Raw genomic sequence first — 22,577 nt, forward strand, 5'->3', positions numbered from 1 at the left:
CACAAGTAATTCAAATGGATTTTTCATATTGGATTTGGAAGTTATAATAACAAATGTTGAGGTGTTCTATCAGTTTAGATTTTTAAATATATGGGACTATAATATTCAGACTTGTTTCACTTGGGATTGTAAAAATGAAAATATCAAAGAATAAAGACATGGTGAAGAGAAAATTGATGGACAAGTAAAAGATAACTCTTTACTTGATGGGGAAATGCTCCCCTCCTCATAGGAGGTTTAGTTGGCTATGAGTGTGTATTTTATACACTCATTTACATTATTTTATTTTTGTATTGACTTGTTTTCTTAAGTTTTTTTTGTTTAAATTTGATGAGTTTTCTTCAAGTATGTAAGAATAGATTAAATGGATGTTTTATGCATCATTTTAGATTTTCAAGACAGTGAATGATACGTTATGTCGCTTTCTGTGGAGTGTCAGATCACTAAACGATGAAGATATGAAGTTGGTAATAGTGTCAGGCAATGTGTCGCCTAGTATATGGCGATATGTCGCCTATCTCAGGCAATGCATCACCTGATGTCCCGTGATGCGTCGCCTATTGCAACACAAAAATAGGAAAAATTGTGTTTTCATACGTTTTTACCCAAATTCAAATTAAAGTCAGCCAATGATGTTTCTAGAGGTTAGGTGAAAGCATAAACCAGGAGGTAGAGAAAAATAACATTGCTGAATAAAATGAAAAGATTGTTTTTCCCTTCTTAATAATGCATACATAGCCTTAATACACAACATTTATAATATTGACATCTGAAAGAATAAAATAACAACGTATCCTATATAATAGGAAACTAACTAACAAACTCTGAATAAATCTAATTTTGAATATGTCAATACTCCCCCTCAAGCTAGATAGTACAGATTGTACAGTCCAAGCTTGTTTATCATTTTCTCAAACATTGGCTTAAACAAAGCCTTTGTGAGTATGTCAGCAGTTTGTTGAGTAGTTGGCACATAGATCACACATAGTGTTCCATCGTCAATTTTTTCTTTGATGAAGTGTCGGTCCACTTCAACGTGTTTAGTTTGGTCATGATAAACTAGGTTATGAGCAAACGAGATTGTTACCTTGTTGTCAAAGTAGACTTTCAGGGGCACATTGACCTCAATTTGTAATTTGTTTAGGAGCATTTTTAACCAAATAACCTCAAAAATTTCAAGGGTTGTGGATCTGAGCTCAACTTCAGTGCTACTTCTGGAAACTATAGTTAACTTCTTACTTCTCCAAGTCGCAAGAATGCCCCAAACATATGAACAATATCCTGATGTAGATCGACGATCAGTCATTGAACCAGCATAATATGTATCTATGTAGACTTCAACATCTCTTAATGCATTCTTCTTAAACATTATACCTTTTCCTGGAGTCCCCTTTAAGTACTTTGAAATCTGGTTGACAACATCAAGATGATTCTTTGAAGGAGTATGCATGAATTGACTGATACAACTTACTGCAAAAGCAATATTCGACAGTCTTTGATAGTGCCCCTTGTCAACTGGTTGATCATCTTCTTTGTTGTCAAGTTTAACATTAGCATTCACAGGTGTATCAATTGGCTTACAACTCGTCATATCAGTGTCTTTGAGTAGATCTACCACATACTTTCTTTGTGAAATTGAAATTCCATTCTTGTTTCTGGCTATTTCTATTTTCAAGAAATATCGTAGGTTCCCTAAATACTTCATTTCAAAGTCACGAGCTAGCTTACTTTTTGTAACGCCCTGCGTAGCCAAGGTCGTTACACTGTGTGTTTATAAAGGTACAAGACTTGCTAATCAAGTCGTTTAGTTGAAAACGTGTCACTAACCATTAATGAACTAGGGTTAAAAGGTTTTGGTCACAAAAGATACATTTCATTTAAATAAACGTTTTATACATGGGATCCCAAAAGTAATAGAATTTAAAGGACGATTTACAAAATTTCTGGATATATATAACCACTGGTCGCTCTAAGGGCAAAACAACCATTTAAAGTTCTCTTGTTCATGTCCATCCCTCGACCGTGGCGACCGAGCAGGTGACTATGTACATTCTGCCTCTAGAGCTCTCCAGATCAAGGCTGATCAAGCTTGCCCTTGCCTTTACCTGCACCACGTAGCACCTGTGAGCCAAGGCCCAGCAAGAAAACCTTAAAATCACAGCATGATGAATGACAATAACCAGATAACTTATAAAACATAACCATATACTCAGTCATACATAGCATTCACATAGTCAGACATTCGGCATACCAAACTCATCGAATCAACATTAACAACCAAGTCATATAACAATCAGGGTCGACGCCCTTAGGTTGTACCCTCTGTTAACCCCACTGACTCCGGTTCGCTTAAACCGAGCTTAGTGAATATTAAGCTGTCCTCAGCTACCAGTGGCTGAGTCGCACCCTGTGTGCCAATATTAACTCCGACACTCTTATGCTGTTTGTGTTTATATTCACATGGTGTAATACCATCATACAATAATGCATACATGTATAGGGAACCCTTAGTCCCATCATAAACTCACAACCGGGTGCAGTTTTCTTACCTTTAATTCTAAGTGTTCTGATTACGAGAAATGACCCTTGAGCATGATCTCTTTTTCTGAGCCCTAGCGTACACCTAGTCACAACCAAGATAAGGGATTCCATCAATAATAATTAAATAAAGGTTTGCGGTCTAGGTTCTAGCCTTCAGAACATCGAATTCCACCAAACACAATAGTGGAATCGATCCCGAGCACCCTAGGTTAGGTCCCCGCACCTAAAACCTTCTCAAAGCCAAGAATGCCCTTAAGAGCCGTGACCCTAAGCCCTCTATGTCGCGGCCCGCCTCCATCCAGAGGCCCAGCCTCACCAAACAGCAGACATGGACCGCGGCCCAGCACTCCCCATGTCGTGGTCCGCCCTTCTTCTTCAGCTCCCACCTATTCTAGAGGGCCGCGACACACCAAGAACAGAGTCGTGGCCCGACCCCTTCGAACCCAAAAAAATCACTATTTTTAGCAGCCAAACCTCACTCAATTCAACCTAATAACACAATTTAACTATCACAAACATCCTAACATGCACTCAACAGTATAATCCAACAAGAACCTAGCTTAAACACTCACTAAAATCACACTTCAATCCTTGAAACCCAAAAGCTCATAAACCTCCTAAACAGCCAGCAATTCATAGAATTCAAATACCAAAAATCATAATTAGAGACTTACCTTTACTAAAGAACAAATCCACCAAGTAATTGTTGAGCTAATTCCCAAGTCCTTAGCCTCAATTCAATCTTCAATATCAAGAACCCAAGAACACTTAAAACCCAGCCAAAACTACAGAATTTAGACAACTAAAATCACAATTAAATGCTTACTTAAATTCCTGTCTGAACTTCCAAATTACTACTGAAATATTCCCCAAGATTTCAGCTCAAATCCTTGAGTTTCTAGCTGAATCTTCCTTTAGTTTCAATGGTTTCCTTGAGAGAGAGAGTTTGAGAAAATAGGAGTGAGCTGAGAGAAAAGGGAAGGGTCGGTTTAGGTGTTTCTACTATTTTCCTTAGTTTTGTTTTATCCACCCTTAGTTAATTAAGTTATTCCCAAGGCTCGGGGTACCAAAAACGTCCCCGATGGCAAAATGGTAAATTTCCTCAATATTCCCTCCTAGACTTTCTAACTTCAAATATATTTCCAATTATTTATTTTCATAACCCGATAACCCAAACAAATAAATATCTAATACCCAAAGTACCCCCTTGACTCACCCCGAGTTAAGTATCGGGTCCCGTTGTGACTTTCCCGCTAACTGGCTCCCTATGATCGCCTCAAGCTGTATGCTGCAATTATATATCCACATAATAATGTGGTTTACTCAATTATAACATATAATCACATTTATGCCATCAACAGGCCAAAATTACAAATATGCCCCTTAAAGCTAATCAGGGCCTACATGCATATTAATACTCTTAGACATGCATTTCATATATCCATATAATTATATAAGCATGCTTATCACAGAATCATGCATTAAATCATTTAAATCACATATAAACCAATTATGCCCTCCCGGCACACTAATCAAGGCCCTTAAGCCTTATTAGTGAATTTTGGGTCGTTACACTTTTGATTTCAACTACATCATTGTCAGTAAAAATTATGTCATCTACATACACAATCAGAATTGTTATCTACTTACCAAGTAGTTTGTATAACAAAGTATGATTAGCCTGAGCTTGTTTATAGCAGTGTTGCTAATGAATTTGGTAAAGCGATCAAACCATGCACACAAGCAATTGCATACCAAGTGTATTTCGTTAGTTAATTAATTAATTAATTCACAATTAATCAATTGCTCATAATTATCACATAATTATTTCTTTGCATTGGAAATTAATTCATTTGCAATTTAGTCATTTTCTCTATTAATCTTCCTTGTGACATCCTTACCCTTGACAGTGTAGGACAAATGCGACCTGGGGAACATGGACCTATAATATGAAACTCCAATAAACCATATTATTAATTAAACTCTTTAATTAAATAATTTTATTTATTAATTCCATGATTACTCTACTATAAATATAGAATTGCACTCTAAGTATTTATAGAATTATATTTACAAAGTTTTCTCTTGTAGTCCATTGATATAATCAATAAATGTAGTTTTGTCCTCCATTTATTGGTTCGTTAATTAGAGTTGGTCGAAGTTACCATTTTTGTAACGCCCTACCAATAAATGATTATTACACCGTATGTTTAAAATAGTTCTTAACTCGTTAAGCAAGTCATTTGGACTCTAAAGTATAATTAAAATTAAACGATGGTTTAAGTACTAAAAATTTTGGTTAAACATATAAACTTTTATTGAAACTTTAAATATTTACATAGGATCCCAAAATGGGTTTTAAACGAAAAGTAAGTACAATCAAAGTTACAAACGTAGTCGGCCTAAGCAGCAAAACCAAACTAATGTTCTATGTTCCTCAAAATAACTTGATCGTGGTGGCCAAGGATGCTGAAAATGTACACGTCGCTCCAAAGCCCTCTAACTCATGGTTGGTCTAACTTTAGCTGGCCCTTACTTGCACCATAGAGCACCCATGAGCCGAGGCCCAGCAAGAAAACTCCTACAAGGCATAATAATAATCCAATTATTCATAAGCAATAAACACGTGCTTCACGAACACAAAATACATTTATTCCAACCGTATAAATCATAAACACGTTTCACAGATCACATGTATATTCATTCCAATCACATGAATCATTTATAAGGCCCAGGAAAAATAGTCTTGCCCAACGGGCATGTGGGGCAAGTGGGGACTGCACCCTCAAATTGGACTCGCCTTCACGGCTTGCGTTACACACGCTTGCTGACTGGGCCCACGTTCAACACGATAGCCGAATATAGATCGTACCGCCCATCCACAGATAAATCAATGATAATATATGTACGTCCTAATTTTCCACGGGCTATTAGCGAGCTGAGATATGGCATAATTATATCAGCCACATGGATACCACGTGGTCGGAGCTGCTGTTGTCAGGTCCTACCTCTTTAGCTCGAGGTAGCCAAAAGTTTATCAAAATTATTTAAGGGCCGAATCAGAGATATGAGGACTGCGGGTCGAGAAGGCATCCAGTCCGAGGCACGAGCTGGAGTTGGAAGCTGTGACCCATTGTAAAGTCAACCACGCAATGTAAACGTGCATATATCAGACATCACGTGTCTGATATATCCCTGAATTCTCGGACACGCAGCATGAACGTGCGTGTTCAGGCACCCACGACTGGGTTGGGCCGTGCGGCCCATTATCCCCCTTACCTATTGATTAGACCACACTTCATCTGTCAAGTTTTACGAATTAATCATGAATGTCACAGAAGTGACATGATGGGTAAGAAGGTCACGGGATGACCCCCCTTACCAACTCCCAGGTGCCCTCTCCTATAAATATGGAGACCTTGGGAGTTGCAAAGGGTTGGATTCTATTGTGTAACGAAATACCCTGTAAAGAATACCAGAAATATAGCAATAATATTGGCTGGTGGAGTAGAAGGATTTTAACCTTTGAACCACCTAAAAAACGTAGTCGTATCTTCAGTTCATATTAAGATCATTCATCTGTTTCGGTTCATCACTCAGCACTAATCCCTTTCTCTTATTTTCTTAATTACCTGTTGGCGAAGAACCGCGTCAACAATTTGGTGCTTTCATTGAGAGCTTGTTAGATTGGTGCTATCGCAAATATCCAACCATGGTGATCACTCGATCAAGACATGGTAACGAGGTGGACCAGCATGATGGGCAGGAGGCCCATCATACCGCCATCTCCGGTGAGCAAAACCTTGAAGTTCAGTAGCGGCCGGGCAAGCAACCAATAGGCCAGGATGACACTGGAAGTTCGGCACCCCGACCACCTAATCCAAACCCGGACTTTTACACGGCAGTAGAGATGGAGAATGCTCAGCTGAGGAGTCAGCTGGCGAAAGCTAATCAGCAGATTAAGGAGGTGTTAGCCCGACTACCCCCTCTTACAACAGACACTAACGTCGAAAAGAGGCAAGGCGAGACTCATAAGTCCCGCCGGGGTAATCGGTCCAGGCCTAGCCGCTCGGCCAGACCTCTGACATCCAACTCTACTCCCTCATCGCACCGCCGAGAGGCAACCTTCGAAGAACTACCCAGGGTCGAGCAACAGTATAGCCGCTCGGTCCGAACTTCAACTCCCAGCTCACTGCCAGCCTCGAGCGCACCCAGGAGGGCTCGAGGGAATTCTAGAAGGAGATCCAGGGAGGGCTCACAGTGACAACCCATCCCGGCCAGCCGTCCTGCGCCCTGCTCAGATCGCCAGGCACAAGGCCCGCAAGTTGGCAGGGCCGAAAGGCCCCTACCTAACCTGATCCGCCCTGACGGAACCAGGATTGCATCCCCGGTCAGACATCCTCCTTCACCGATAAGATATCCGTCTCCTCCTCGACCCGTCTGAGATATCCCAGCTTATGGGAGCAGCAGGAGAAACCCACCTTCCGCAAGACCTTCCCATCGTGGCAAGACGCCCAGAGAAGTCCCGGATCCTCAGCCCCAAAGGCGGGCTCCGAGATTTTCTAACGGGAGCTACTGGATCGGAAGTCACCGAAGTGACCTTTCTGGCAAAGACCTACGCCAACGCCTAAGCTCGGCGCAAAGTCCTCAAGCCACCTCGAGGGGCGACCTACGAGTTCGCCTTAAATCTCATAGGGGGGACCCGGTAGGAGGTGGCAGCCATGCTCGCTCAAGGGGAGACCTGTCCGAGGTACGTGACGGCGGGAATGTCCTAAATAACCTATCTCAAGATAGGAGGGGCAATAACCCACCAAATGTATACAATGGATCCGGAGCCGTTGAACAGCCCCGGAATAACCAAGGAGATCAGGACAAAACCCTTGAGCGCCTGGCTCAGATGGAGGAGCTAATGAGGAAGCTCCTGTCAGAGAAAGAAAAAGACGAATATGATTCGGGGGATGAGCTTAAGCTCTTCGCCCCCAGCATAGTAGCAACGGCATACCCGCCCAGTTTTCGTATGCCGCACCTGTCCAAATTCAACGGAGACAGAGATCCGTCAGATCATCTGGGTATGTTCAATACCTTGATGATGGCCCGCAACATTGGCCTCGAGCTGAGGTGTTTAATATTTCCCTCCACACTGACTGGGCCGGCCAGACAGTGGTTCAAACAAAGCAAGAAACAGTCAATCAGCTCCTAGAAAACTTTCTCTGCTGACTTCAAGAGAGCATTTCGAGCCTCCCAAGCTGCCCGCGTCAAGGCCGACTCCCTGACTAACGTAAGGCAACAACCCGACGAGCCTCTGAAGGCTTATCTGAGCAGATTCGCGAACGTCGCTGCTCGGGCCAGAGACGCAGATGACAGCTCCAAGCTCATGGCTCTGAGAACTGGAATCCTCGTCGGAGGGGGACTCTGGAATGAGATACAAAGAAAGGGAGTCAGCTCCGTAAACGAATTCCTGAATAGGGCCCAAGGGTGGATCAACTTGGAGGAGGCCCAAGCCTCAGCTGCAGGAACCAGCCAGGTCCCTGAGCAGCCCGCTAGAGTGGGAACGGAGGTCATGACAGCGACCCAAAACGTTACACAGAATAACCAGTTTGGTGGAGGCAAGAGAAAAGGGAATGGCGAGGGCAACCAGCACGACCCCAAGAAGAATAAGTCCGTGGAAAAATTTAAGCTGGTCTACGCGACTTATACAGAGCTCACCCACTCTAGGGAGAACATCTTCCTAGCAAACTCTGCTCGCCTCCCTTGGAAGAAGCCAGAGCCGTTAAAGCACCCGAAGGGGAAGCGAGACCCCTCCAAGTTTTGCCGTTTCCACAACGACGTTGGCCACAATACCGATGATTGTAGACACCTGAAGGATGAGATCGAGACTCTCATCAGAGCCGGCCCCTTGGCTCAGTACGCGCGGAACAGAGTTCCTGCAGCCCGTCCGACTCCGGAAGTCCCGATCACTCAGCCCGGGTCTCGGGTAGATCAGGACGTCCCTCCTCCAGTGATAGGAGTGGAGATCTCCACAATCTCTGGAGGTCCTCATTTGGCTGGCACAAGCAGAGGTGCCCAAAAGAGGTACGTCAACGAACTTAAGGCTCATAACGGAGTAGAGTTCGTCCCCGAGCAACATCTGCCAAAGCAGCAGCGATTGGAAAGGCAACCAATCATTTTTACTGAAGAAGATGCCAGCCACGTTCAGTTCCCTCATAATGACCCTCTGGTCATAGTAGTGCAACTCGCTAATCGGAGGGTTAGGAGAGTGCTGATCGATAATGGGAGCTCGGTAAACCTTCTATTTCGGTCCACGGTGGAGAATATGGGTTTGACTGTCGCCGAGCTGAAGGCGACCTCCATGATGCTTTATGGTTTCTCTGGAGAAGGTTCTGCGGCTATAGGGACGATCGAGCTGGTGATCACCTTAGGAGAGGGACCTCGGACAGTCTCAAAACTCCTTGAATTCGTGGTCATCGACTGTCCCGCCGCATACAATGCCATTTTGGGTCGACCTACACTGGTAGCTTTTGAAGCCATCACCTCCGTCCGCCACCTCGCGCTGAAATTCCCTTCTTCCACAGGGATATGCACGGTCCGCGGCGATCATCTTGTTGCCAGGGAATGCTACAGCATTTCCATGAAGGGAAAATTGAAACCCGGGCAATTAACAATGGCCATCCAAGGTGGAGAAGAGGAATCTCAGGAACCTTTGCCTAATCCTGAGATTGAAAAACCTCAGAGCGCCGAAGGGGAAAGTATCATCCTAAGTGAGGATATTGACCCCTGAATAGGCGAGGATAAGTCCGAGCTCCAAGCTATTGAAGAGCTCAAGGAAGTAAATATTGATCCGCAAAATCCCTCACGGATGGTTAAGCTTGGGAAAAACCTCTGTGGCAAGAGGAAGGCGGAGCTAATCAAATTTCTGTAGGAGAACCTGGATGTGTTCGCATGGTCACATGAGGACATGGTGGGAATCAGTCCAAATGTCATCATGCACACCCTTCATTTGGATAAGAGTGTTCCTGCAAAGTCCCAAAAACAGAGGCGCCTGGGAACAACTTGGGCTGAAGCCCTAGAAGAAGAAGTAGCCCGGCTCAAGAAATGCGGCTTTATCCGTGAAGCCAAGTTCCCGGTCTGGGTCGCCAATCCCGTGTTGGTCCCGAAGCCAAATGGGAAATGGCAGACCTGCATCGACTTCTCCGATCTGAACAAAGCCTGCCCCAAGGACTGTTTCCCCTTGCCGAGGATCGACCAATTGGTAGACGCCACGGCGGGGCACGAGCTCATGTCCTTTATGGACGCATACTCAGGCTATAATCAGATTGCCATGAATCCGGCGGACCAGGAGCACACCAGCTTCATGACCCCAACTAACATCTATTGTTACAAGGTCATGCCATTCGGACTGAAGAACGCCGGTGCTACATATTAGAGATTGGTGAATAGAATGTTTGCCAACCAGATCGGGAAGAACATGGAAGTGTATGTTGATGACATGCTGATCAAGTCAAAGACTGCCGATAACCATGTTTCCGACCTGGAGGAATGCTTCAAGATACTGAGGGAGTACGACATAAGGCTTAACCCACAGAAGTGCACCTTTGGGGTCGCGTCTGGAAAATTCCTGGGTTTCATCGTCAATACCCGAGGAATCGAGGCAAACCCCGATAAGATCAGGTCATTGCTCGAGCTTCCCTCACCTAGGTCGCGTAAGGACGTCCAAGGCCTGACAGGAAGGGTGGCAGCCCTTAATCGGTTTATTTCAAAATCCACCGACAAGTGCCTGCCATTCTACAACCTACTTCGAGGGAATAGGAAGTTCGAATGGACAGAGGAGTGCGAGGGTGCTTTCCTCGACCTGAAGGCACATCTGGCTGAGCCGCCCGTATTGTCCAAACCAAAGGTAGGAGAGCCTCTTTTCCTTTACCTAGTTGTCACAAAAGATGCAGCTAGTGCCGTATTGGTCCGTGAAGAAGACTGGGTTAAAAAACTAGTCTACTACATCAGCAAGAGACTTCTCGGAGCCAAGTCCCGATACCCGGTGATGGAAAAGATGGCATTCTATCTTATCACGGCCTCCCAAAAGCTCAGGCCGTATTTCCAATCCCACTTAATACACGTCACGACTGATCAACCTTTAAGGCAGGTTTTGTAAGAACCTGAGGCATCGGGACGCCTGTTGAAGTGGGCTATCAAGCTCAGCCAGTTCGAGATTTTGTACACCCCACGAACTGCTATAAAAAGTCAGGCCCTGGCTGATTTTGTGGCAAAGTGCACAGGATTCGGGGAGGATCCTATGGAAGGGTCACCTCAAGTCACCTCGACCCAGGCGTCATGGAAGATCTTCGTGGATGGCTCATCTAATGAGAACGGCTCTGGGGCTGGAATCATTTTGATATCCCCAGAAGGGCATAGATTCCACTCGGCACTGAGATTCAGATTCAAGGCCTCCAACAACGAGGCCGAATACGAGGCTTTGCTGGCCGGGCTAAGGATAGCCCAGGAGCTGAAGGCCAGCTCCGTTCAATGCTTCAACGATTCCCAGTTCGTGGTAAACCAGGTGCTAGGTGAATATCAGGCACGGGGAGCCAAGATGGTTGCTTACCTGGCCAAGGTAAAAGTCGAACTGTCCGCATTTGAACGAGGCTCAATCGAGCAGATACCTCGAGAGCAGAACGCTAACGCAAACGCCCTCGCCAAGCTCGCTACCTCTGGGGAGACGGAGGCTTTGGGGTTAGTATCGGTAGAGTTCCTCGAGAAACCAAGTATAGAAGAGGTCGGGGCGGAGGTCGAGATGATCGACGCCAGACTGACCTGGATGACCCCCATCCTCGAGTATCTCACCGAGGGAAAGTTACCCGAGGGGCGTAATGACGCACGACGGGTATTGTACCAGGCTCCAAGGTATACGATAGTAGATAGGGTGTTGTACCGACGTGGGCATTCTCTACCCCTCCTACGATGTGTTCTGCCAGGCGAAGCAAAGGCCATCTTGCAGGAAGTGCATGAGGGTTTTTGTGGGGATCACACTGGGGGGCAAAGCTTGGCCCTAAAAGTCTTAAGGCAAGGGTATTACTGGCCCACTCTATCAAAGGACTCGATCTCGTATGTCAAGAAATGTGACAAGTGCCAGCGATTCGCCACAGTTGCCCAAGCTCCCCCAGTCGAGCTGAAGATGATCTCGTCCCCGTGGCCATTCACGGTTTAGGGAATCGACTTGGTGGGCGCCCTCCCTACTGGAAAGGGCGGGGTCCGCTACGCTGTGGTGGCTATCGACTACTTCACAAAGTGGGCTGAGGCAGAACCTTTGGCAACAATCACTTCCAAGAAAGTCCTCGACTTCGTGGTCAAGAGCATTATCTGCCGGTTTGGGCTGCCAAAGAAAATCGTATCCGACAATGGGACTTAATTCGACAGCGACCTCTTCACCGAATTTTGTGAAAGGTACGGCATTGTGAAAAGCTTCTCCTCCGTGGCCTATCCCCAGGCCAATGGCCAGGTCGAAGCTATCAATAAGACGCTAAAGGAGAGCCTTAAGAAGAGGCTAGACGAAGCCAAGGGGGTCTGGCCAGAACAGCTCCCCCAGGTACTATGGGCATACCAGACCTCGCATCGGACTCCTATGGGTCATACTCCTTTCTCCCTGACTTTTGGGAGTGAGGCAGTCCTCCTTGTCGAGATCAAGGTATCTTCGCATAGAGTCCAGGCGTATGACCAGGACCGCAACCACGAACTACTTTGCGCGTCCCTCGACCTGATTGATGAAAGACGAGAAGATTCGCAGCTTCAGCTCGCGCATTACCAGCAAAAAATCACTCGCTATTTCAACTCAAAGGTCAAAAAACGCACCTTTAGCATTGGCGACCTGGTCATCAGAAGAGTCTTCTTAGCCGATAAGGATCCCAAAGATGGAGTATTGGGACCGAGCTGGGAAGGGCCATATCAAATCACCAAGGTCATAAAGGAAGGAACTTACAAATTAGCTCGGCTCAATGGAGAAGCAGTCCCACGAACTTGGAACGCCATCCATTTGAAGAAATATTATCAGTAACACCCTTGTAAGGCTTAAAGGCCACTTTTTTTTTGTTAAGCAATGAGAATTAAATCTTTGTTTATTATTATGTATATTTGCGGATGTAATCTCAAGTAACCACGAAAGACCCTTTCCTAATTACTTGGAGGGGCATATGGTACCTGGATAATATAACCAGGTCGCCTTAAAGGCTTAGAAGTTGATTCAAATCGATTGATCGATGTTTTTCTTAAAAAACACGAGATATTGATAAAGGATTAACGCGAACTAAGTCCTATCCTGGATATAACCAGGTCAGCTCAAAACTTAGAAGTTGATTCAAATTGATTGATCGGTGTTTTTCTTAAAAAGCACAAGATATTAGTCAAGAATAAACACGAACTAAGTTTTCAAATTAACGCCCTGGATATAACCAGGTCCTAAAACTTAGAAGTTGATTCAAATTGATTGATCGGTGTTTTTCTTAAAAAGCACAAGATATTAGTCAAGAATTAACACGAACTAAGTTTTCAAATTAACGCCCTGGATTTAACCAGGTCCTAAAACTTAGAAGTTAATTCAAATTGATTGATCGATGTTTTTCTTAAAAAGCACGAGATATTGATAAAAATTAACGCCAACTAAGTTTTCAAACTAACGTCCTGGACATATCCAGGTCCTAAAACTTAGAAGTTAATTCAAGTTGATTGATCGTTGTTTTTCTTAAAGAGCACGAGATATTATATCAAGAATTAACGCGAACTAAGTTTTCAAGGCAATGTCCGGGGAGCAACCAGGACTTATCTTAGAAGTTGGGTCAAGATTGGTTAACATGTTTTTCCTATAAAAGCATAAAAGTATCAATCATAGCACCAACAAAAAGAAAAACAAACTAATACTATTACCAAAGTGCATAGAGGCAAAAGGATATAAACCAATTAAAAGCAAAAATTGATAAAGCCAATTGTCTCGAGGTGAAAAAACCTCATACAAAGTTACAAGACAAAAAATACATGTGTTCAAAAAATAAAAAGAAGGCCTTAGGCTCCACCGGGCTGCTCCGATGAGGTCACCACCTCGCCCTACTGCTCGGCAGCTGTGGAGGTCTCCCCAGTCTCAAAGGGCGCCTCCTGCTGAAGGCGAGCTTTAAACCCCTCCCGGAAGAGCTCCCAAGCATCCGCTCCTAGAAAGGAGAAGTCGCCATCCGGGTTGAAGACCCAGCAGTGGTATAGCATATCCTCCATGGCAGAGCTGGAAGCCGCCTTCTCCGTTGCCAAGGCGGCCTTAGCCTCCTCGACCTTGGTTTTCGCAGAGTCTAGTGCGGCCCGGGCAGCCCTGGCCTCCTCGAGTTCGGCCATTACAGCGGCTAGGGCGACCTTGGTAGCCTCGGCCTCTTGCAGCTTGGGGCGGGACGCGTCTAGCTCAGCCCGCGCGGCCGCCAAGGCATCCTTGGCCTCCTGTTCCTGCTTTTGGGCAGTCTTCAGAGCGGCCAAGGTAGTCTGCTGGGCTGCCAAAATAGCCTAATGCTCGCCCCTCATGTCCTCGAGGCGAGCCTTGGACCTGGATATGCTCCGGTGAAGAGCCAAGGCACCCTACAAAACAAAGAGGCAACTGCCTTAGAAAAAAAAAGAGAGAACGTGCGATGCACGGTAACCAGAAGAAAAATAGGGTTTTTTGAGGATGAGAAAAGAGAAGAAGATGGGAAATTTAGAAAATTTTCAAATAAACGGGTGGCCCATGCGTAAGGTGGCCACCCCTTTTATATACGTGAAAGACCATGGGAGGAGGGCCGTTGGATTGCCCTGATGTGGGATCCAAGGCTCTCTACTCGAAAGGCGAAGCGACGGCCGAGTATAGGCTAGGCCATTTAATGCAGTTCTCGGAAGACGTACCACTAACCATGATGCTCCACGTATTCGGCGCCTGCGTAATGGGTGGAATATGAAGAGTCCATGAAGAAGCCTAAAAACCCCCACTGTGGCCCCAGATGACGTCATGTGCCACGAGCAGAGGCTTGGGGGGCAAATGTACGCCCTAATTTTCCACGGGCTATTAGTGAGCTGAGATATGGCATAATTATATCAGCCACATGGATACCACATGGCTGGAGCTGCTGTTGTCAGGTCCTACCTCTTTAGCTCGAGGTAGCCAAAAGTTTATCAAAATTATTTAAGGGCCGAATCAGAGATATGAGGACCGCGGGTCGAGAAGGCATCCAGCCCGAGGCACGAGCTGGAGTTGGAAGCTGTGACCCCTTGTAAAGTCAACCAAGCAATGTAAACGTGCATATATCAGACATCATGTGTCTGATATATCCTTGAATTCTCGGACACGCAGCATGAACGTGCGTGTTCAAGCACCCACGACTGGGTTGGGCCGTGCGGCCCATTATCCCCCTTACCTATTGATTAGACCACACTTCATCTATCATGTTTTACGAATTAATCATGAATGTCACAGAAGTGACATGATGGGTAAGAAGGTCACGAGATGACCCCCCTTACTAACTCCCAGGTGCCCTCTCCTATAAATATGGAGACCCTGGGAGTTGCAAAGGGTTGGATTTTATTGTGTAATGAAATACCCTGTAAAGAATACCAGAAATATAGCAATAATATTGGATGATGGAGTAGAATGATTTTAACCTTTGAACCACCTAAAAAACGTAGTCGTATCTTCAGTTCATATTAAGATCATTCATCTGTTTCGGTTCATCACTCAGCATTAATCCCTTTCTCTTATTTTCTTAATTACCTGTTGGCGAAGAACCGCGTCAACAATATACATAGCAAACAATCAACTATATGTGCATATGTCAGTTTTCTTACGTTGGATCCCGTGCAGAAGATGGAACAACCTTGAATGCGATCCATGTCCCGAGCCTCACGGAAACCCTGGTCACAATGTAAATGATACACTTATTTGTTGGTATTAAAATATCAAATCAAAGATACACAGCGGGGAATGAGACATTTTTAATATTTATTAATAGCAGCCAAGATCATACACACATATATATTAAATCACATACAATCAGATTAGAGATTACCTATTGTAGCCTATCAAGTGTCCTCGGATCTTTTTGTATAAAATCAACGATCTTTCTATCCAAGTTATGAAAGCTCACACCTTGATCTTCCAAACCAATCATCAAACACACAACGGCGTGTGTGAGCACGTAGGATTCACTGTATGAATGCAAATCTTAATATTTGAAGATTATATGGTTAAATGATTATAATATAGATCTAGAATCATGTAATCATCAAAACTAACAATAATGAACACAATTAAAGAAGTAAAACACAATAGAATAATACAATTACAAAGTTAAGTGTTAGAGAGATACAACCTTGCTTTGACCACTTAAATCTTCAATTTTGGAATATCTAAAGGCTTATACATGAATTGGAATCATTGTCCAAAATCTATATTCCAAGTCTTCTAATTGTTGCTTGAAGCTTCTCAAAACTAGAATGAGATTTGAGATTTAACAAGCCTTGAAACTCATGCAAGTCAAGTAATGCTTGATGAGTTTTTTGGAGAATAATTATGGTCTTTGAGAGCTAGAGAGAGACTTGAAAAGTATAATCAAGACTTTTCAAGTCTAATAACCCTTATTTATAGTGTAGGCACCATCATTAACTCCAACCAATAGGATTAGAGCTTTTAAACACATCATTTGGAGCTAAGTCACTCAACTGTACAGTCCCGTATGGACTGCCTAGGCGATGCGTCGCCTGCTAGGGGTTTTGCCTCCTAGACACTTTTAGGAGATGTGTTGCCTCCCACAGGCGAAGCAACAAAGATGCCTCTATATTAACGCCCCAAGCATGACCCAAAAATGTCTCCAAATTTTTTTAGAATGTTTAGATACCTCATTGTATCACTTTAGACCCATAAAAGTCAATTATTGATGTATACTACACAATCTCATGTTTTCACTTCAACTTAAGTAAAAACCATTAAGTGTTTTGCACCTCATTATGTAAAAGCTTAATTATTATATTTAACCAATCTCAACATTCCCCCACTTAGTTAAATATAATCCTCTCTTCTTAGCTCATACAATATTGGTGTATAAAATAAAGTATCTTTCAATTTGTACTTTACCTTAGTGAAAGTATTACAAAGTCTTATCGAAGTCATTGGTGTAACGTCCCAAATTTGCTAATAAAGCTTGGTGCCTTTATTAGCATGTCAGGAGGGCGATCATTGATTTAATTATATTATTACGTGATTAATCATGATATATGTGTATTAGTATTTGATTGCTTGGGTTATGATATGATAAGATTAGATATGCATGTGTTAGGTGTATTAAATATGCACGTCGGGTCATTCTTCTTAATAAGGGCATATTTGTAATTTTGGCACGTTCATGGCATAAACGTAATTATGTGTGTTATGACTGAGACCACATTGTTATGTGGGTATATTTGCGATATTTGGCTCGAGGCGGTCCTAGGGAGCGGATTAACTAAATAGTCACAACCCGGCTCGGGGTGAGCCTAGGGGTATTTTGGGAACATAGTACATATTCGGGGTTCCCGAGTAACGGGTAGTTATATAGCAATTATTTGGGTATGTCGTGATTAATTGGGGATTTATAGGACTACTTGAGGAATTAGCGGGATTATGGCAAATGACAGATTTTCCCTTGGTGGTATTATAGGGCTAGGAATTGATCTAGGGGCATGTTGGTCTTCTGATGCTAAGGATAGACTTGGGGAAGGCTTGAGAAGTAATTAGAAACACTTAGGCATTCAGACTCAGCTCTTTCTTTTTTTTTTCTCTCTCGTGTAACTCTCTCTCTCTCTCTAAGGATTGGAAGGTTTTGGGAATTTTTGAAGAGGAAGCTCTGAATTTGGGGCTGGGAATTGAGGAATCAAGCTAGGAGCAAGTGTGGACTCAGCTGGGGTCAAAATCATCATTGAGGTAAGGTGTAAGACCTGATTTCTTTGTGAAATTTTGCTGCTAAGTTAGGTTTTGAGTTGGGTTTAGTTTCAGCATGACTTGTAGAATTGGGATAGGATTCTTGGTTAGTTTTTGGGGTAATTATAACATTTATGTTGTGTGAATGGGAGTTCTAGACGCAATTTTGGGCTTAGCTATTGATTTGGACGAGTTTCGGTGATTTTGGCTCGAGAAAACGTAGGGGAAGATTATGGGTTAGCGCCGCGGCCCGTGTGCATGGAAGAGGCTTAGCGATTCTCTGAAATCGCCCAAGCGCTGTAGCGTAGGTTGGGGCGTGCTGCAGCCCGTGTCCCCCAGGAGAGAGTCTTGGACTCTCTCACTTGTTGCATGTTGTGGCCCTATGGGCTGGGCCGCGACTTTAATTAAGGGAAATGACCAAAACATAATTTTAAGCTCGGGAACTCAAACTTAAGGGCTCAGGAGGGATTCTACTACCCGGTTTAGTAGAATTCAAGGTCCCACAGGCTAGTATATTATTCCGACATTTTTAATTGGTTTAGGGTTTGATGGTTATTTATTATTATTACGTTGTGACTAGGTTTTACTGCTAAGGCTCGGGGTTAGGGATCATGCTCGGGATCGCCTTGCCCTATCAGCTTGGGACTCAGGTAAGAAAACTATTTGTGCCCATAGAGTAGGGCATGGTGTGATTATCTGTGTTTAGTATTATGTCTGAATCTCTGTAATTGTCATGTCATGTATATGTGCTTGTGACTGATCGGCGAAGGCTGGGATCAGCAAGGGGCCAGAAACGACAATAAGCATGTTGAATGCAGGCCACCATGGCATGGCTATCTAGGGTGTTGTATTCACCCGCTTGGTTAGGACTGTGAACCTGGTGCCTGGTAACGCACCTTGATCGACTTAGGCCGCTGATGTGAATTGTCTATTGTGTTTGTTTAGTTATGTATTTACTTAAATGAATTTCCATATGCTATGTTTGTGGAGTTTTCTTGCTGGGCCTTGGCTCACGGGTGCTCTATAGTGCAGGTAAGGGCAAGTGAAAGGCTGACCAAGCATGAGTTGGAGGGCATGGAGTGGTGTGTACATGTTTGGCCTACTTGGCTACCACAACTAGGGTAGTTTTGAGGAACACTGTGTGAACAACCAATTTTTTCGCCTAGGTCGATTGTATAATAACTTTTGAGTTGTAATTATGTTTTAAACAATGTTTTGGGATCCCAATGTAACACTTTTATGTTCTTAATGAATGTTCAAACCTTTTATATTGAATTTTCATTAAATGAATCTTTACTTTAACTTGATCACACTTTTTGGTCTAACACCTCGATTAGCGAGTTAATTGCACATTTTAAAATCATATGGTAACGACTCTGGGGTAGTAGGGCGTTACAATTAGTGTCTTAAAGATTGAACCAAGTACTTCTTAGTGATACAACCGGTCACACCTCACACACCTCCACTCGGCCATTCATTTTCCCACTATGCGCTCTTAGCACTTTTCATGGCATTGTGTTCATCCATTTCATGAACTTTCCAGGGAGAAACTCCAAATCCCATGAGAGGCGCCACCACCTCTAAGTTCACATAGGTGAAGTTCTTACATCATATTTGCTGCCTTTAGAGATGCTTTTTGCACACAACTGAACTTCATTAACCCTCACTCAGTAGCAACCCACACTAACTATCAGTGGATGGAACTCACAACTATGTTAGTGATGAAACTATTCAGCCAATGACTTGTTCTTACCCATTGAACTCTTGTCATTGATGTTCACAAGTTTAGATTTGGGTTGCCATCATTGGTGAACATATTATTCTAGGAGTTTCAGTCCCATCCCTTTTGAAGTGGAACTTACTAACCTCTTCTCAAGATGTTTTGTAAATGGATTCGCTAAGTTCTCACTTGTCTTAACATATGAGATCGATATGATTCCTCCTCAAATCAATTGTCCCACATACTCATGTTTTAGACTTATATGTCTAGACATCCCATTATATATGTCATTATAAGTTCTAGCTAGTGTGGCTTAACTCACAATATATTGAGATCATTGATACCTCATCCAAAAAAAATTGAGATATCCAACATGAGATCTCTAAGCCGCTAGGCGTCTTTGTCGATTGCTGCTAAAGCTATATACTTGGCCTCCATTGTTGAGTGTGAAATACATATTTGTTTCTTGGAACCCCAAGAAACTGCTCCTCCTCCAAGCATAAACACCCAAACAGTTGTGGGGAGATTATCTCCCACACTCGATATCCATCTTGCATTGGAATATCCTTCAAGTATCTTTGGGAACTTTGAATATTGGAGGCCTAGTTTCTTGGTCCTTTTAAGGTAATCTAGAACTCTTTCAATTGCCTTCCAATGTTCCATACTTTGATTGCTAGTAAACCTACTTAGTTCACTAACCGCATATGTAATATCCGCTCTTATATAATGAGCGACGTGCATTAGACTCCCTAATGCACTTGCATACTCAAGTTGAGCCAAACACTTTCTCAATATAGTGAGGTTGACTTAAGGCATAACCCCTACTATTTCTTCTCACTTTTTACCCAAGATAGTATCAACCTCTCAAAGGTCATTCATGTTGAAAGTGGAAGATAGAAACTTCTTCGTTTACATTATGCCTTTCATCTCATTACTCAAAATCAACATATCATCAACATATAGACACACCAAGATGGCATAGCTATCACAAAAAGTTGAGTATAAGCACTTGTCCGCATCGTTGTGTCTAAACCCATATGAAACTATGACCTTATCAAACTTCTCATGCCATTTTTTTATTCCTATTTTAATCATACAATGATTTAACAAGCCTACACACTTTATGTTCATTTTGCTTAGAGCAAAACCCTTAAGTTATTCCATATAGATCTCCATTTAGGAATGTCGTTTTGACATCCATTTGATGAACATAAATGTTATATATTGATGATAAGACAAATAAAACTCTTATTGTGGTTGTCTTAGCAACTGGTGGATGCGTGTCAAAATAATCGATTCATTCATTTTGTTTAAACACTTTGGCTACTAATCTAGCCTTGAAGGTTTGTAAAGTGCCATTGGTGTGATATATTTCTTTCGAAATACCCACTTTCACTCAATTAGTTTTGAACCTTCTGGAAGGTCTACCAATTTCCATGTGTGGTTTGACATAATTGAATCCATCTCATCATTTATTGCCTCCTTCCAAAAAGCGGAGTCTCTCAAAGACATTACTTCTAGGTATGTTTTGGGATCATTCTCAACTTGAAGAACCATAGGATATTTCCATGTGAATTCTTCAAGGTTTCTCTCTACTAAGTAGAGAGTCTCCACTTCAGAACATTTCTCATTTGATCCTAACTCTTTAAGTCTTTGGCTTCTCCGAGGCAATATATGTTGCTCATCAACCTTTGGATCTTTCTCTTCACGAGATTCTCTAACACTTGTGGGTTCTTGAGAGTTGTTATCACAATATAATATATTCTCAAAGAACTTCACTTCTTTTGATTCAATTATCATATTAGACTCAAAGTCTAATATCCTATAGGCCTTGTTATTTGAGGCATAGCCTACAAATGCACACTTAACAACCCTTGGACCCAACTTGATCCTTTCAGGCTTCGTGCTCTTGCATTAAGCAAGGCAGCCCCACACTTTTAGATAGTCTAGGTTAGAATTCTTTCTTTTCCATAACTCATATGGAGACACATTGTTCTTTTTCATAGGAATTCGATTCAATATATGACACGCAGCAAGCAAAGGTTAACCCCACAAATTATAACATAATTTAGCATGTAAAAGCATAGAGTTAATCATCTCGAGATAAATCATATTCTTTCTTTCAACTATTCTATTTTGTTGTGGAGTGTATGGTGCAGTGCATTCATGTATAATGTCATGTTGCTCACAAAACACATCGAAATCATTTGAAAAGTATTCACCATTCTATCACTTGTAAGAGTCTTAACTTTTCTTTCCAATTGATTTTCTACTTCAACTTTATAAATTTTAAATGCATTAAATGACTCATCCTTACTCTTAAGTAAATACACATAAGTATTTCTAGAGCAATCATCTATAAAAGTTATGAAATATCTATTTCCTTCTCTAGTCAAACATGACATTTAATTCACATAAATCACTATGTATTAAATCTAGCAAGTTTGAACATCTATCAACAATTGGAAAATATTTCTTTACCATTTTAGATTTAACACATAATTCACATTTTTATGCTCATTCACATCACAATTAATCAATCCACATTTAACAACTCTTTTAATTGTGCTATAACCTATTTGAGCAAGTCTATTATGCCATACAGTAATAGAAATAGAATTAATCACATTACAATATTTAGATGCCATATTATTATTGTCATAATCAAGAGTACAAAGTTTGATTGTCCCATCACTTGAATAAACATTTCCCACAAATGTGTCCAATTTAGTCAAAATGAGTTTACCGGATTCAAACTCCATTTTGATATTGGATTTACTCAATAGACTTCTACTTACAATGTTTCTAGTGGTGTCGGAAACATAAACAACATTAGTTATGGTCACTTTCTTTCCATCAGTGAATAAACACATCAATATAGCCTCTTCCAAATGCCTTGGATTTCTTTTCATTTCTCATTTGGACTTCAAGTCCCTCAATTGTACTTTCAAAAGTTTTGAAAAAGGGTTTTATCTTAGGTTGCATGAATGGTGGCACAAGTATCATACCACCATACTTGCACCTTTTCTTGGGTTGCATTAACTTCACTCAAGGTTGCAATAATCTCAACATCAAATGCATTGGCATTGATATCATTACTTAGGTTTGCAATGATCTCAACATCTAATGCATTGACCTTAGTATCTTCACTTTCTTTTGTAATGATCTCATCATTAATGGTATTTTCATGTTTACCTTTTCTTAAGGTTGCATTACTCTCATCACTACATGCATAAACTATGTCAATTCCCTTTACGGTTATCATACATGTGACGTCCCGTGTTTTAAACACAAGTTAGTAGCCGGTTGGAGCCGGTGAAGAATTATGTGGAATATTGTTTTAATAAAAGATATTATATGAATTTGTGATAATTCGTG

This window comes from Humulus lupulus, chromosome 1 (assembly GCF_963169125.1).
Source record: "Humulus lupulus chromosome 1, drHumLupu1.1, whole genome shotgun sequence".
NCBI lineage: Eukaryota > Viridiplantae > Streptophyta > Magnoliopsida > Rosales > Cannabaceae > Humulus > Humulus lupulus.